Source organism: Suricata suricatta, chromosome 6 (assembly GCF_006229205.1).
Source record: "Suricata suricatta isolate VVHF042 chromosome 6, meerkat_22Aug2017_6uvM2_HiC, whole genome shotgun sequence".
In the NCBI taxonomy this organism is placed as follows: Eukaryota; Metazoa; Chordata; class Mammalia; order Carnivora; family Herpestidae; genus Suricata; species Suricata suricatta.
Genome location: NC_043705.1, coordinates 6,982,153 through 6,996,892, shown reverse-complemented (window position 1 = coordinate 6,996,892; position 14,740 = coordinate 6,982,153). Strand labels below are relative to the sequence as shown.

At 43.6% G+C, this 14,740-nt stretch overlaps 1 long non-coding RNA gene across 1 annotated transcript; it reads right to left on the bottom strand.

Moving 5' to 3' along the window:
• Positions 1 to 1,698: 1,698 nt before the first annotated feature.
• On the bottom strand, positions 1,699 to 11,919 carry LOC115293257. Its single transcript, XR_003909448.1, has 3 exons — positions 11,831 to 11,919; positions 8,386 to 8,516; positions 1,699 to 1,888 (listed from the first exon to the last, which is right to left on the bottom strand). It is a non-coding gene; the product is annotated as an uncharacterized LOC115293257 (long non-coding RNA).
• Between the last annotated feature and the right edge of the window lie 2,821 nt (positions 11,920 to 14,740).

Here is a 14,740-nt window from a genome sequence, read left to right as displayed (position 1 = left end):
GCAGAGAAAGACAGAAACCATATGTTTGCACTCATAGGTCTAACAGGAGAACATGAGAGACCTAATGGAGAACCAGGGGGAGTGGAGGAGGGACAGAGAGTTGGGGAGAGAGAGGGATACAAAACTTGAGAGACTATTGAATGCTGAAAATGAACTGAGGGTTGAAGGGGAAGGGGGAGAGGGGAAAGGAGGTGGTGGTGATGGAGGAGGGCACTTATGGGGAAGAGCACTGGGTGTTGTATGGAAAACAACTTGACAATAAAATATTGAAAAAATAAATAAATAAAAGTAAACATCTAGAGGAAAAAAAAAAAGTCAGCATGGCCCATGTTCTTTAACTATCCTCACAGTTATTGCTTATTTGACCTGTGTTTCCCCACGTGGAAAACGCAAGATGTACCTTTGCCCCTGCACTCCTCCTCGGGGTTACAGTGTCAGATTCATAGCAATTTCAAAGCCCTGTACAAAATACTGCTTGTGCGTATTCTTCCGCCTGGACCGGCCCAGCAGGTACTCCAGAACAAGGAGTCTTGGCAAATTAAGGGATAATGCAGAACAGAAGATGCTAACTATAAGGAAGAGCCAGGCTCCAGGCAGTGGAGGGCCTGCCAGTAAACCTCCCTGCGGCCAGAGAGACAACAGCCAGAGGCGGCAACCATGAGTCACTCAGGTAAAGGCCTTCGCGGCAGCACTGGGGCTCCCCGTGCATTGGCTCAGGGCCTCTGACCTGGTTGTTTCTCTGAAACTGTCCTGATCATAAGAAAGACGATGAGCAGGGTTGTTCTCAGACAGCCTCGGAAGGCCCATGAGTCATCTGGACAAGCACTCTGACTTGAAAGGATGCTCTACCCACTGTTTAAACAATGGCCACACACATCCTACTTGAATAAACCATCAAAGATGTTTTTGGAATGTCACAATGTGGCTGGAAGTAAGATTAAAACCCTATCACTGAGCCAGTTAAAGAGGTAGCCAGGACTCTATGAGAAGGTTAAACTGTATTGCTGGGCTTTGAAAATATATAATAGGGTTTCTGATCAAGTCTGAGGGTCTAGGGAAGGTTGTTCAGAAGAAGGGGCATTTGGTCTGAATCTGAAGAATTAAAGCTGTCAGGTAAAGAGGGAGAGGGAGAGATTTGCAGATAGGTGAAACAGCATGTGATAAGGCCCTGTGGCAGGAGAGAACTTACTTAAAGAACTAGAAAAGGGGAAGGAGAAAAGTGTGAGTGGACCAGGAAGAGCAAAGAGAAGAGCACTGCAGGACAGGGTGAAGGAGTATCAGTCGGGGTCTTTGGATGTGAGAGACACTGAAGTGAACTCTCCCTCATGCATCAACATAAAGAGGAAGATTGTTGGAAAACACACTAGAGAAGTCACAAAGCTGAAGGATTCTCATATGATTTAACGTCAGTCAGGTGACGGGCGATCTTATGAGGGCAGTTGTGAAAGAGCCGGAGTGAAATGGCTAGAAGGGTAACCCGGAAGTAGGGTGAGGGACGCGGTGAGCACAGGCCGTCTTTTGGGGATTTTGGCTGTAAATGGGGAGGTCAGTGAGAATGAGTTTGTCTGGGATACAGACACAGGATCCAGGAGAGCTTTTTATTTATTTATTTATTTATTTATTTTTAAGATTAAGGAGTCTGAGCATATTTCAGTGCTAATGAAAGAGACAGGATGACTACAGAAGAGAGAAGGAGTCATGCAGAGCCCAAGTTTTCGAGAAGCAAAAGGAGCCGAAGAATCATCCTTACCAGGGCAGAGCAGCCCCGCTAGGTCATGCCAAGAAGAGAGGAAGGCCATGCAGGCACAAGAAAAGTCCCTGCAGCGGTGGTGGGAAGGCTCCGTTCCCAGCAGATGGCCTCCGTTGTGTCTCTGCAGTGGGTCGTTTTCTGAGAAGGGGAAGGGAAGAGATGAATGAGGATTAGGCTCGTGAAGACTAGAGGAGGTTTCAGAAAGTCACTGCAAGGACTGGGAGGCTGAGGAGTGATGCACAGGAAAGGCATTCGGCAGGCTGAGCGTCCAACTGTGGGGCCAGCTTTCAGTGCCCAGCTGCTGGGTGTGGCCGTTGTGTCCCGAGAAGGTCCTTTAGGTCAGAAGCCATTCGGCACTCTGTGTAAACACACAGAGAGTGTCTGACAAATCCTCATGGTTTGTGTCATGTGTGGCTTGAGTGCTAGGGACAGATGTGCCTCCTTATCCATTTATTACTTTGTTTCTTAGGAACACAGTAGGTCCCATAACATTTAAATCAATTGTTAGAAATGGGGACTAAGCTTGCGGCCCACCTACGGCAAGGTGCGCACACACTCTGGCACCTGTGGGGTATATCTGGGTAAGGCATTACCCCGACTTCATCTTCGCTATGTTTCCCCAGCTTTCTCCTGTATGATCAGATATTACCAGATAAATACGTTTTAGCTGTCTTCAGTCTTTTTGCGGAATGAAGATACAAATAATAAGTCAATAATAGAACAAAGAGTGTCACATGGAAATTAATTTAAAAATAGCACCTGGGTGGCTCAATTGTTTAAACATTGGACTTTGGCTCAGGTCATGATCTCCTGGTTCATGGGTTCCAGTCCAAGGTCGGGCTGTGTGCTGACAGCTCAGCCTGAAGTCAGTTTCAGAGTTTGTGTCTCCCCCTCTCTCTGCCCCTCCCCTGCTCACACTCTGCCTGGCTCACGCTCTCTCTTTCGCAAACATAAACATTAAAAATTTTAAATAAAAAGAAAAATATAATGATCATCACAGATACAGAGACAGAAATAGATAAAAATATAGAGACATAGATATAGCAATGTTTGCTGACAATTCCTATGGAAAGAGGGAATGTAAAACCTTAGCTGAGATTCTACTCTGAGAGAACAAAAGTAAGAATCTAACCATTTTGTGAAAAAGAAAAACATACTTACCTATTAAATGTTTTCATGTTTTCTCTAAGACTGAAATATTTTTAGTAAGTTCCTTTAAAAAGGCTATCAGGAAGAAAATTATAAACCAAGGTAATTTTACAAAATGGTTAATTTGAAGGAAATAGAAAGGATTTTCATTTCTTACAAATCATTTATGGCTAATATTATAAATATAAGAAAAAGTATTTAAATGAATAGTCTCCAAACAGCAACTTTTAGGAAAATAAGTATTTTAAAGTAATGCTTCTCTGATGGCCAAAGTTACTTTCTTTCAGTGTACTTCACACTGGACATCAGTGCTGTCTCTGACTTTGATTTTTAAATATCTAAAAGAGAATCAAGATGACATTAAGGTTAAGACCATAGACTCATACATCCACTTGACTTCCTCTGCCTGTTTGCCTCATGAAAGCCCCTAATCGCATTTTACCTCCAGATTGTTGAGGACTCTGTGAGTTAATATATGGGAAATTCTTAGGACAGTGCCTTGCACACGGGAAGCATTTTACAAGCATTAGTCATCACTAGTTGTCATTGTCTCCATCATCCAAAGGATGTAGAAAGTATCTTTGCTGGTGTTTCTCCCAAGTGCTGCCAGAAGCTAACATACTGAAGGTAACTAATTCAACTTAAGCAATAATGACTAAGGTAGGTGATGTTGGTCCTTGGGCTTTAAGAACACACTAATCACGGGCCGCCTGGTACGGTTCAGTGGGGTAAGCATACGACATCAGCTCAGGTCATGATCTCACAGTCTGTGAGTTCAAGCCCCACGTAGGGCTCTGTGCTGACAGCTCAGAGCCTGGAACCTGCTTCAGATTCTGTGTCTCCCTCTCTCCCTTCTCCTCTCCCACTCATGCTCCCTGCATAAAATAAACATTAAAAAAAAAAAGAACACCCTAATAAGGAGACAGAGAATGCCTTCCCTTGTAATCACAAGGCAGAACCAAAAAACTAACATCCCAACTTCATGCAAAGGAGAATGAGACTTCCTAGGAGCCTGGATGCTCTCAAAGCATGCAGGCAGGAGAAGAAAACCCCCTTCCCTAACCCGTTTCACACTCTCACTACCCTTGACTCTAAAAGACAGAGCTCAGTTAGGCCTTCTCTGCCTACAGCTCAGGTCTCTGAATGCACAGGTGCTTTTCAGAAACCTCAAAACAACTTCTGGATACCAAAGGGTTCCCTTCAATGAAGCCCTTTCCAGTCCCTCAGGAATCATCCATTAGTCTTTGTTCCTTCCGTGCTTGCCAGTTATTAAAAATCAAGCAACAAACAAGAACCAACATCACACATACTGAAGTCCTCTATTCCACAGTTCTTCAATAATCAAGGACTTTTGCAAGTTCCTTACACTGTCTGAGGCTCAGTCTCTTTAGCTGTAAAGTGGGGGTAATAGAGAAGATTGATTTATACCTGCCCAGTTATAAAACATCTGGTTCTGATGATCTTGGGTGCTGACTTCTGCTTCAGGACCCAAATCATGCCAGAAGTCCTGATTCAGTCACAGGCTCCCATAACCCTTGTATATCACAGATTGCATACAGCATATCGATACCTAATAATGTATTCCCTGTATATCAATAAGCACATGTTTCTGATGTCCATTCTCTTGCTGTTTCTTCCAGGAATCGATTTCCTCATCCTCAGCTCATAGCATAGGGCTTTAATGAGAAAAGGGAAGAAGAAGAAACATTTGGGGGTATTAGGACTAAGTGTTTCTGGTCAATTTTTATACCATCTACAATAAAACCATGGAGGGGAGTGAAATCTTTTGAGGACAGACTACAAAATTAATTTTTAAGGATTGGATCAGCGATTACCCTGAGAATCAGAACATACTATGAATAATGAGGACAGTGGCAAACTCCAGGGCCGGTTCACTTTTATGATAACAGGCATTACAACTGGTTCTGCTCGACAAGCCCCTTGACGCATACAAAATCAATTTACCGACAGGTATTTTTTGCAGTCTTTGTTCTTGAACATGAGCACTTTTTGAACTTAAATGGCACACCAGCAAAGAAACAGATGCTAACACATTTTACTAATACAAAGTTAATTCAGAAAAGCTACACTTCTTTTTAAGCTTGTTAGAATTTTTTGTCCTAAGTTGGTAAACAAAAAGCTATCTTCATAGTTTTGGGTTTAAAGAATGCCAAACAAGTCTAATTATTTATGTTATCCTTTATTTTGTAACTTGCAAGATCATATCTTAGTGCTATCTAGTGACAACTTAGGTTAAGAAGTGTATATGCCTTACCCTTATAGACTTACCCCGTTCACTGACTTTGAGCAAAGGACTTTGAAACCCTGGGAGATGGTAGGGTCACAAGAGGAGTGTGGGCCCCAAAGCACCACTGGACAAGTGTCACGTGGGCAAATTTTCAGCTTATTTGTTTCGGCAGCTGTTACTCTAACCAATATGAAAGCTAAATTCCTTTTTTTTGTTTTTAATGTTTTATTTATTTTTGAGAAAGAGAGGGAGACTGAGCATGAGGGGGGAGGGACAGAGAGAGAGAGAGATTCTGAAGTAGGCTCCAGGCCATGAGCTATCAGCACAGAACCCAACATGAGGCTCAAATCCACAAACCAAGAGATCATGACCTGAGCTGAAGTCAGACGCTCAACTGCCTGAGCCACCCGGGCGCTCCGAATGCACATACTTGTGTGATTACAAACCTTCCTCTAACACAGCTAAAACTGAAAACAAGATATAAGGGAGTGTCACTCAAGGGCAAATGTGGATACAGTCCTGAACAAGCATCATATATGATGATGGTGATCTGCTGACTCCGACAATCGGAATCTTACACACAAATGGCTCTCCATTTTTTCCCCACACTTCTGAGAACCAAGATAAATTCCTAGGTATAATAGGAGCTCTCAAGAAAAGCGACCAACAGGTAATAATGATTTTTCTTAGAAGGAAGAGGAGAAATGCACCCTGCATCCACAATTCCACTAAGAATCCTTCCCTAGGCCCGACTATAATATGTCCCTTCAGTCTTTTCTAACATCCCAAAATGCTCCCAGGAGATAGAGATCCCAGTAGTAATCAGAGCAATCTTTTTTAAAAATTTTTGTTAATGTTTTATTTATTTTTGAGAGACTGAGGGAGGGAGGAAGGTGAACGAGCAGGAAGGGGCAGAGAGAGAGGGAGACACAGAATCTGAAGCAGGCTCCAGGCTCTGAGCTGTCAGCACAGAGCCCGACGCAGGGCTCGAACTCACAAACTGCGAGATCATGACCTGAGCTCAAGCAGGACGCTTAACCGACTGAGCCACCCAGGCGCCCCCATAATCAGGGCAATCTTGCTTCAAAACCCAGTAGACAGCTTTATTTTGGCGTGTGTCTGCTTAAAAGTATCATAAAGGGGTAATTTTAGGGGTAGTGCCTCCATTTGGCAATCAAAACATCCCTCCCTTTCTATCTCTGCTTTGTATCTTTTCACTTTTTATTTCAAACTATTTATTTTAAGCCAGGACTGTGAGAACCCTCTGACCATCTTCCTCTCATCAGAAAATTTCTTCTGCATCTGGTCTTACTAATTTGCTAGCCATCTCTCCAGCCTCTGAACTTCAAAGAACCATATAAAAATACTTATCAAACTCCTAGAGGTGATCTTTTAAGAGGTGGGTGCTAACTGGCCCGAGCCCTTTGTTCTTAAACTTATATTTTAGACATATTTGACCAAACACCCTTCAAACAAATAAAAAGTGGCCTAATCACATTCATAAACAGCAACAACAACAACAACAACAACTTAGGTAAAAGAGAATTCTTGTTCATTTGAAATAAGATCAGACACATTAAAGAATCCAGGACAAGAGGCAGGTATAAGCTTAGCTTATTTGTCCCCTGGATTGGTTGTGGGTTTTGTTTTTTTCTTTTCGTGTTTCCCCGTGCAAGGATTTAAGACACAGCTTTAGATATTTAGGGGCATATCACTCAATATACTAGAAATATCTGAGTATTCTTTACTTAGAAGCCAGCAGGACATCACAAAGGACATAACAACTTACATTTGCAAAAACCCTCTATTCTCCTTATTTCCTGGGAAAGGAGAGGGAGGCATTGATGACAGAGGCAAACACTCCTAACTGTACTGTTGGCTTCCTTTCACTGCCGTGGGTAATGGGTAATACTACACCAGCGTTCTTTTCTCTTTCCCTCTGTTGGATATAAACGCGGGTTAATAAGCATAAGGAGTGTCTACTCTATGAAAGGCCATGGAAATTCAAAAACAAGGAAGCCATGCTCTCAGCTTTCACAGGGCTTCTGCTCCAGGGTAACAGATGCAATAAAGCAGGTTGGATGTGAGATGAGAAAAAAGTCCTGGAGATAAGCAGTGGCGGTGTTGTACAAGAGTATAAATATACTTTGTGCTACTGAATGGTGTGCTTAAAAATAGTGAAGATGGTTCATTCTACACGATGTATATTTTAACACACATAGGAAAAGAGAAGGAATAGAGGCTCTCTCCTCCCTTCTTCTGTCAGAGGTAGAATGAATCAGAATAAATCAACTGGTACCAGGACCATTCCTGGGACAAGGAAGAAGCATGAACACCCACTGTGTGCATTTCTCCCACAGGGAGGCTATCAGCCCCAGGCAGGTGGGAAAGATTCACATCTTGGGGGGACTCATCGTGGGTCGTGTGTCGTTCCTAGAGGTCAAAGGCAGAGTCAAGCCAGCAGGGAAATATTCTTCCCTGGAGATGTACATGACTACATTATTATCACTGAGGAACATTAATTAATGGTTATGAAAACCATGCTCCCTTTATAGGTGACCCAGTAAGGACAGCAACTGGGCTCTTGCTCTCCCAGAGGGGCAGGGCCCGGCCACACAGGCGCCCTGTGCTCAGAAACGTTCCTGTGTTTGCTTTAGTGCTCTGTCGTCACCATCGAGAAGATCTCGATAGTTTTTTCCACAAGAGCGCCCATATTTCACTCTATACTAGGCTCAGCAGATGAGGTGGGTCACCAGTCCTACAGAGCGGGAAGGACGCAGCCTCTTTCTCTCCAGAGCCTTTGTGCAGGGCAGCAAGTAAGGGCTGGCCTATTGGGGAGTGTCAACTCTTCAGGACATAAACCTGATTTTTTTACACAAGTAAAAAAAAAAAAAAATCCCCAGATATATTACATAAGCAGTGCCTTCCTTTATATTATCTTGACCTAAATCCATAAGTTTTCAGACATTCTGACTTAATACAAACAATATCCTTTGGGTTAATAAGACTCAGCCCTATTTATTCTAAAATTTTAATATGGTATTAATTCCAATCTCTTCTCTCTAACCTGCCCCCACCCCAAGCACATGCCACAGCTTTGACTTGTCCGACCTGATGTGGACGGGTGCGGGTGGTCCTTCAGGTCTTCCCTTCCCCCCTCCTCTACCCACTGCTGCCTCCTTCCCGGTCAGGGCAGGGTTGAGGTGGTCAGAAAAAGAAAAACAAAGCCCCCTCTTACCTGGGCCAGGTCACATTCCTGCTGTTCTCCTGCACTGCGAACGCACTGCTGCTGGCTGGTGAGGAAGATGGCGCCTCCAACATGGCAGGCTCATTAAAGCTCACTGGCCCCATCTGATGGTCCCCAGTCCTCTGGGAAAGCAGTCATCCAAAAGGGGAATAAAAATGACAGTCGCCCTTTCTGTATTTCCCTCTTTTTTTTTTTTTTTTTGAAGACAAGAATTCTTTTGGAACCACCACTTCACCTTGGGGAAATGGGAGGGGAGGGATGGCTTGTCTTTTCCTTGGCATAAAGCTGGTTTCTGCATTTGATTCTATCTCACACCTGAGGGAAAGTAGCTTTGCTCTGACCCGAGAGTGTGAGAGTTAATCATAATTCGGGGACAACTGGAAGGCTGTTGGTTGTATCTCTAATGCCTTTATTAAAACAAAATAAAATAGAATAAAATAAAATTAAATTAATTTAATTCCATTTAAAAATGGGCACCTGGGTGGCTCAGTAGGTTAAGCATCTGACTTCGGCTCAGGTCATGATCTGATGGTCTGTAAGTTTGAGCCCTGTGTCAAGCTCTGTGCTGACAGCTCAGAGCCTGAAGCCTGCCTCAGATTCCGTGTCTCCCTCTCTCTCAGTCCCTCTCTGCCCCTTACTTTCTCTCTCTATCTCAAAACTAAACATTAAAAAATTTTACATAATAAATATAATAATAGTAACATAGGACTTGTATAGTGATAGCAGAGGTATACAGAGAGAACATTTTCATAATACAGTCAAGGGACACTTCACCAAGACTAAGAGAGGACGGTTCTGAACAATTTGCTACAGAAGAGAATGTCTGCCCTGCATCGTGATTGGCAAGCAGAAACTATCCTGCTAGACATGTCCAGGTAGAGCAGTTTCTCAGCCTGGACACTACTGACATTTAAGCCAGATAATTCTTTGCTGTAGGAGGCTGTTCATGCGTCCCCGGCCGCCGCCCACTACATGACAGTCGCACCCTTCACCAAGTATCACACCTCCAAATGTCTCCAGACATTGCCGACTATCTCCCCGGAAGGCGAAATCACCTGATTGAAAACGAGTGCCACTCTTACAGGAAGAGGGGCCTCATGATCAGATGTTGAAGGTATGAAACAGATGACATTATGGAAACTACTCCTAGTCCCACATTCCTGGAGTATGAAGTACAGTGCAGGGAGGGGGAATGGAGAACTATGGGAGACTGATGAGGGAGGGTCTGGCAGAACACGCACGGGGGAAGGAACATCATCTGTTTGGGGTTGGCAAGTCACAGAAAGAGAATGACGGAGGGGATTTGAGGTTCAGACAGAGGATAAGAATAAGGCTTGAGGCAGGTGGATCACCCAAGAGCTACGGCAGAAGTCAAGGCACAAGATGATGAAAAGCATCTGAACTGGAGGACAGGCAGGAGGGACAGGAACAGAAAGCTTGAGGGAATGGCTCTACAACTGACAGCAGACACGCACAGAGATGGACAATCATGTTTCCATGGCTGGAAAGGAGAAAAATATTGTATATGTCTAGTTGAGGATGTCTTCTTTCTCTCCTTGGTTAACTTAAGATCTTAGCCTATAGAAATCTCTTTCAGAGGGACAGTTTTCTAGAATCCGTATGGATGAGATGCCCTGAGATTTTAAACAACAAAGATGCTTATATTTTGATCCTTACCACCTCATGTAACTTGTTCAACCAACAAAACGTCATGAACAACACAATTGGGCTCTATCAGTGGTTTAGAATCTCTGTTTTCAAATACTATTGTGACATTACACCAACATGGGCCAAATTACCAGCAAAGAGTTGTCACGGTTTTGATATTATCTGTGGCAAACTATTAAAGAGAAAACATGAGAGAGGCCAAGTTATTATAAGAAGAAGAAAGGGCTCCTACCAAAGAATTGGATACAAATGACTTTGCCCCAGGTTGGTACTTTATCTTAGAAGAAAACGTGGCTACACTTTGGATTTGATGCATTATGAATTCATTCCAATGGGAGCCTTTCTGGAAAGGAAAGCTTGGTAACAAAAGTGGAGATACAAAAGCAAAGGGATGTTGGCAGTAGAGTTGAGCAAACATCAGTGGCATTATTAACGTACTATATGGAGGGAATCTTTGAAAAGGAGATTTGGCTCCTGAATAAACTTTTCATGGTAAGCAACCAGGGAAGTTAAGCTCCCCTTATTAGCCTCTTTTTCTGTTCTTCTCAGTGGCCCATATCGTTTAAGCTAATAAGCAGAAGCAGCTGAAATACACAAAAAGCTCCTGATAAACAACAGCTAAGGGAGGGCAGGAAACAGGCAAAATTCAGCTCTAGTGATATAAATCTCAATGCATAGCCAAAGCCTGGCATATGTGGCTACAACAGTGCCCCCAAATGACACACAGAGGCATTTGCCTGATCTCTTAAGTATATTTTTCATGTGTTAATGTTACAAGACTGTAAAAAAGAATCTCATTTCCTACTTGATATATTCTCTCCCAATGTCTTCCAGGTCCAAAGATTTGGAGACTTTCCAAACAACACATAATAAGAGGAGGAAGGAAATGATGGAGGAGGGGGTGTGGAGGGGAGGGAGGTTAAGAGCAATTTGCATTTCTCTTGTGTTCCATACTATCGTCAACATCACTACTGATTTGGTTCCAGCTAAGTTGCAAGCAAGTGCGGTGTCCGTACCAGGAAAGGTGATTTCCAGGTTAAAAAAAGTAGTGGGTAGGATGAGGGTGTCTCCATTTTTAGGCATCCCTTGGTTAATGGCATCTGGGTTTCATTCTTAACCGACTGTGCCACCAAGGCACGCCCCCCGCCCTCTGTTTCATTCTTGATTGCCCAGGGCCAACTGCCTCACTTCGTTATGTAACATATCCTCATCAGTCAAGTGGGAGTCAAAGCCAGTGCCACTGATCCCTGTAGAAATACCTCTAGAGCAGTGCCATTCCAAGTATAGTCACAGAGTAGCATAAACATCATCTTCAGGTTTCTTAGGAGTTCTGAATGACAAGCTCTGGCCCAGATTTACTGAATTAATCACTTTGATGCACTTTGAGTAGCAGCGTCTTAGAACTGTGCTGCTGGTCTACCGTCTGCCTGTCTCAAGTCCACTGCGAGATAAATACAGAATGTGGGTGTAACCATTTAAAACATTTGACACTATGGCTGCATCCAAGCACATGAGCGATGGAATAGCCCAGTGTGGGTTTCAGCATTTGTGTGGTGAGCTGCTAAGGCACAATGTGCTACCCGTCATGGACAGCAGAGCCCCACACCATCATAATGGATTAAAAAAAGAAAAGTCCTTCATCACAGAGTCTGAAAAGTACTACTCTAGAGCAAAGGTCAGCAAACCTTTTCTAAAAAGGACCACACAGTCCATAAAGCTTAATATCTTAAGCTCTGTAGGTCATAAAGTCTCTGTGGCAACGACTTACCTACAATTATAAAGCAAAAGCATGAAGAGAGTGTAAGCAAATGATCATGACTATTCCAATAAAACTTTATCTACCAAAACAAGTGGAGGGCCAGATCTGGTCTACAGGCTGTTCTGGGCCAACTCCTCTTTAAAGGATGACTGTTGACCAACATGATAACATCAGAAGATTCTGCTGCATCTGTTTGGTTTCATGCAACCCTTACTTTTGAGAACTGAGGGGGAGATGAAATAAACCACCGCCACTTTGGTCAGTGGTTTTTCCCTGCTTACAGTGACCACAGAAATAGAACCCGTACCTCCCCCTTTGTACAGCGAGATATCTGTGACATAACAGTTAGAACCCTGAGGACAAAGCCAGACACATCTGGCCAGCCTTCAACCACCACCCTAGCAAAACCAAGAGGATCAAAGAGGAAATGTCCATATCAGAGAAGGAAAAGTTAAGTCTCCCTTCCTCTAGTTCAGGGATCTACAAACTACGGCCCATTGGTGAATGGCATCTGCCAAATTCAGCCTGCCACCTGTTTCTCTAAATAAAGTTTTATTGGAACAAAGCCATGCTTCCACACAATTACAAATTGTCTACAGCTGCTTTTGAAGGACAGTGGCAAAGTGCATCAGCAAGCCTGTGTCCCACAAAGCCTAAAATATTTACTATTTGGATCTTTAAAGACAAAAAAATGCAGTCTCTTCTCTTGTTCCTCCAGAAAGCCTTGTTCTAGTCCAGAAAGCTCCAAGCAAGTAGGTAAGAAGACAGATGCCTACAGTGCTTTCTCTGGAAAATTCTTCATTTGCTAAACAAAGTGGCACAGTCAGAGGCTTCTTGCTGAGTTCCTCCCAAGTTTCTTGGTGGCTTTCAAGCTCCTTTTAAATAACTTCTTTTTCTATTAGAAATATATAGGCAGGGTTACTTATTTATGAAGCAGTCTATTAGTCATGTAAAGGCAGCATTAACTTGGTGCCTTTTTACATTAAACTCATACAAAGAATATTAAAAGCCTTGACAAGAAAAAAAAAAAGAAACTTGACAAGATAGACAATAACATCCTTGCATCTAGATCTCTGGAACATTCCCAGAGCGAGTGAAAAATGGGTTCTCTTATTTCCCAGAGAACCGGGGGCTCTGTTTTTGTCAGAGCTTCAAAGAATACTAAGCATCATAAACACATGGAGCAAACTTCAACAAACAAAATCTTCCGGCCTTTGAATCCATTGTAAGTTACACACATAACATGGGCTGCAATAGTCTGGGTAAAAGCAGAAATCCACCCCCCCAAAAAAAAAAAAAGAAAGAAAAAGCTCTGTGTAACATGGTGCTAACAAAACACAGTTGTTCACTGGTAGCCTGTTGGAAGGAAACTAGTGCCGCATCAGTTACCTAATGCTCTGTGGCTGCGCCTTATGAATACTACTAGTGCCACCTTCTGGTCTTCTGATGCTACTGCATGCCCCTTATTCCATCCTGGCCTCATTTCCCCCAAGCCAGTGAATAATGTGTCCTAGAATCACGGACCAAACAGAAAAAGGGATCTGTAGAGCTCTCTACCGATCTTTACAGATTACGAAGACCCTAGACCAAGCTGCCTTCATGCTGACTTTGAGACCACAGTGTAGAGACCACGTTGGCAAGACCAACATGGCTTCTAACCTTATTTTTTTGGCTCCAAAGGCTTGAGACTTCTGTGAGCCAGAGAGTCAGGATTATACAACTAAGTTTCCACCCCCTCGCAGCTCTTTTCATGCCCCAAAGATAGCCAGGCAAAGGGTAGTCCTTGGACAAGTTGAAAAAGAGGAGAGGTATGTTACTATTTGGAGCCACTTTTCCCTGATAATGAAGAAAGGGACTCTTGGGTTTGGGATCAGGTTTCTTTAGGCAAGCTGCTGTGCTCCTCAGGAGAGCCTGGTAGGAGTTGAAGGTTGGTAGGAGAAGCGGTTTCTCTCCTGTTTTGTAACACCTGCTGCAGAAATAAGTCTAAGTAAATAAACAGAGGAAGCACCCAGAACCTGCTGGGAAAAGCCCACCCACACAACCCCAGAGCTAGAACTAGCCTCGCTCTTCACAGACAGGCATCCTCTGCCTTGTCTGCCTCCATCCTCAGACTCTGGATGCAGAGCAGAGCCAGGCCCGGCCACAGGGTTTCAAGGAGGGAGCTCAGGAAGGGAAAGCTTAGAGCATGGCAGGGAGGTGAGGCCCCGGGGGAAATACAGGAGGGCCCAGGGGAAAGTGAAAAGTTTCACAGTGTCTTCCTTGACCAAGAGGAGAGCCTGGCCTGCCTGTGCTAAATCCTTTTGCTTCTGATTTGAAAAACATTTGGCTTCCTGAAAAGTAAAAACTATTAAGGGCCTTTTTGTAATCCATCTTGCACATCTTCAGAATTGACGTCAGCAAGTCACAAAGGGAATTTCTACCAGGCCTCCCCTGATGGAGTGATGATGGCAATGATACAGGGCCATTGTGGCCCAGGGTCCCCAAGGGGAGGGAGAGGAAGGATGTTCACAGGGCTCTTCTGGGCTCTGTCAGGAAGAGGGAGAAACACATCCCTCTAAGGAAAAAAAGGCATTTGTCTCCAAGAAAAATGGTTGCACTGGGGGAGATGTCATACTTAATGAAGCTAACCAATGGTAAAGGAAGCAAGCTGTTATCTCCTCAGAATGTTAGAAAAATAATGTTTATGTTTAGAAGATGCTGTTACAATTTGCAATCAGAGCCTCCATTTGTTGACGGACACCGTTTTTCTTTAATCATAGAGGCGTTCATTACTCCTACAGATGCTCAAACTGAGGTTCAGGAAAGTTCAGGTCAACCAACAGGGAGTAGGTAGAAATAAACCCAGTTCTGCCTCCAAGCCTGTGCTCCGTCCGCGCTGCCCCAGTTTCCATGATTCGAACAGTTGGTTTGGTATCACAA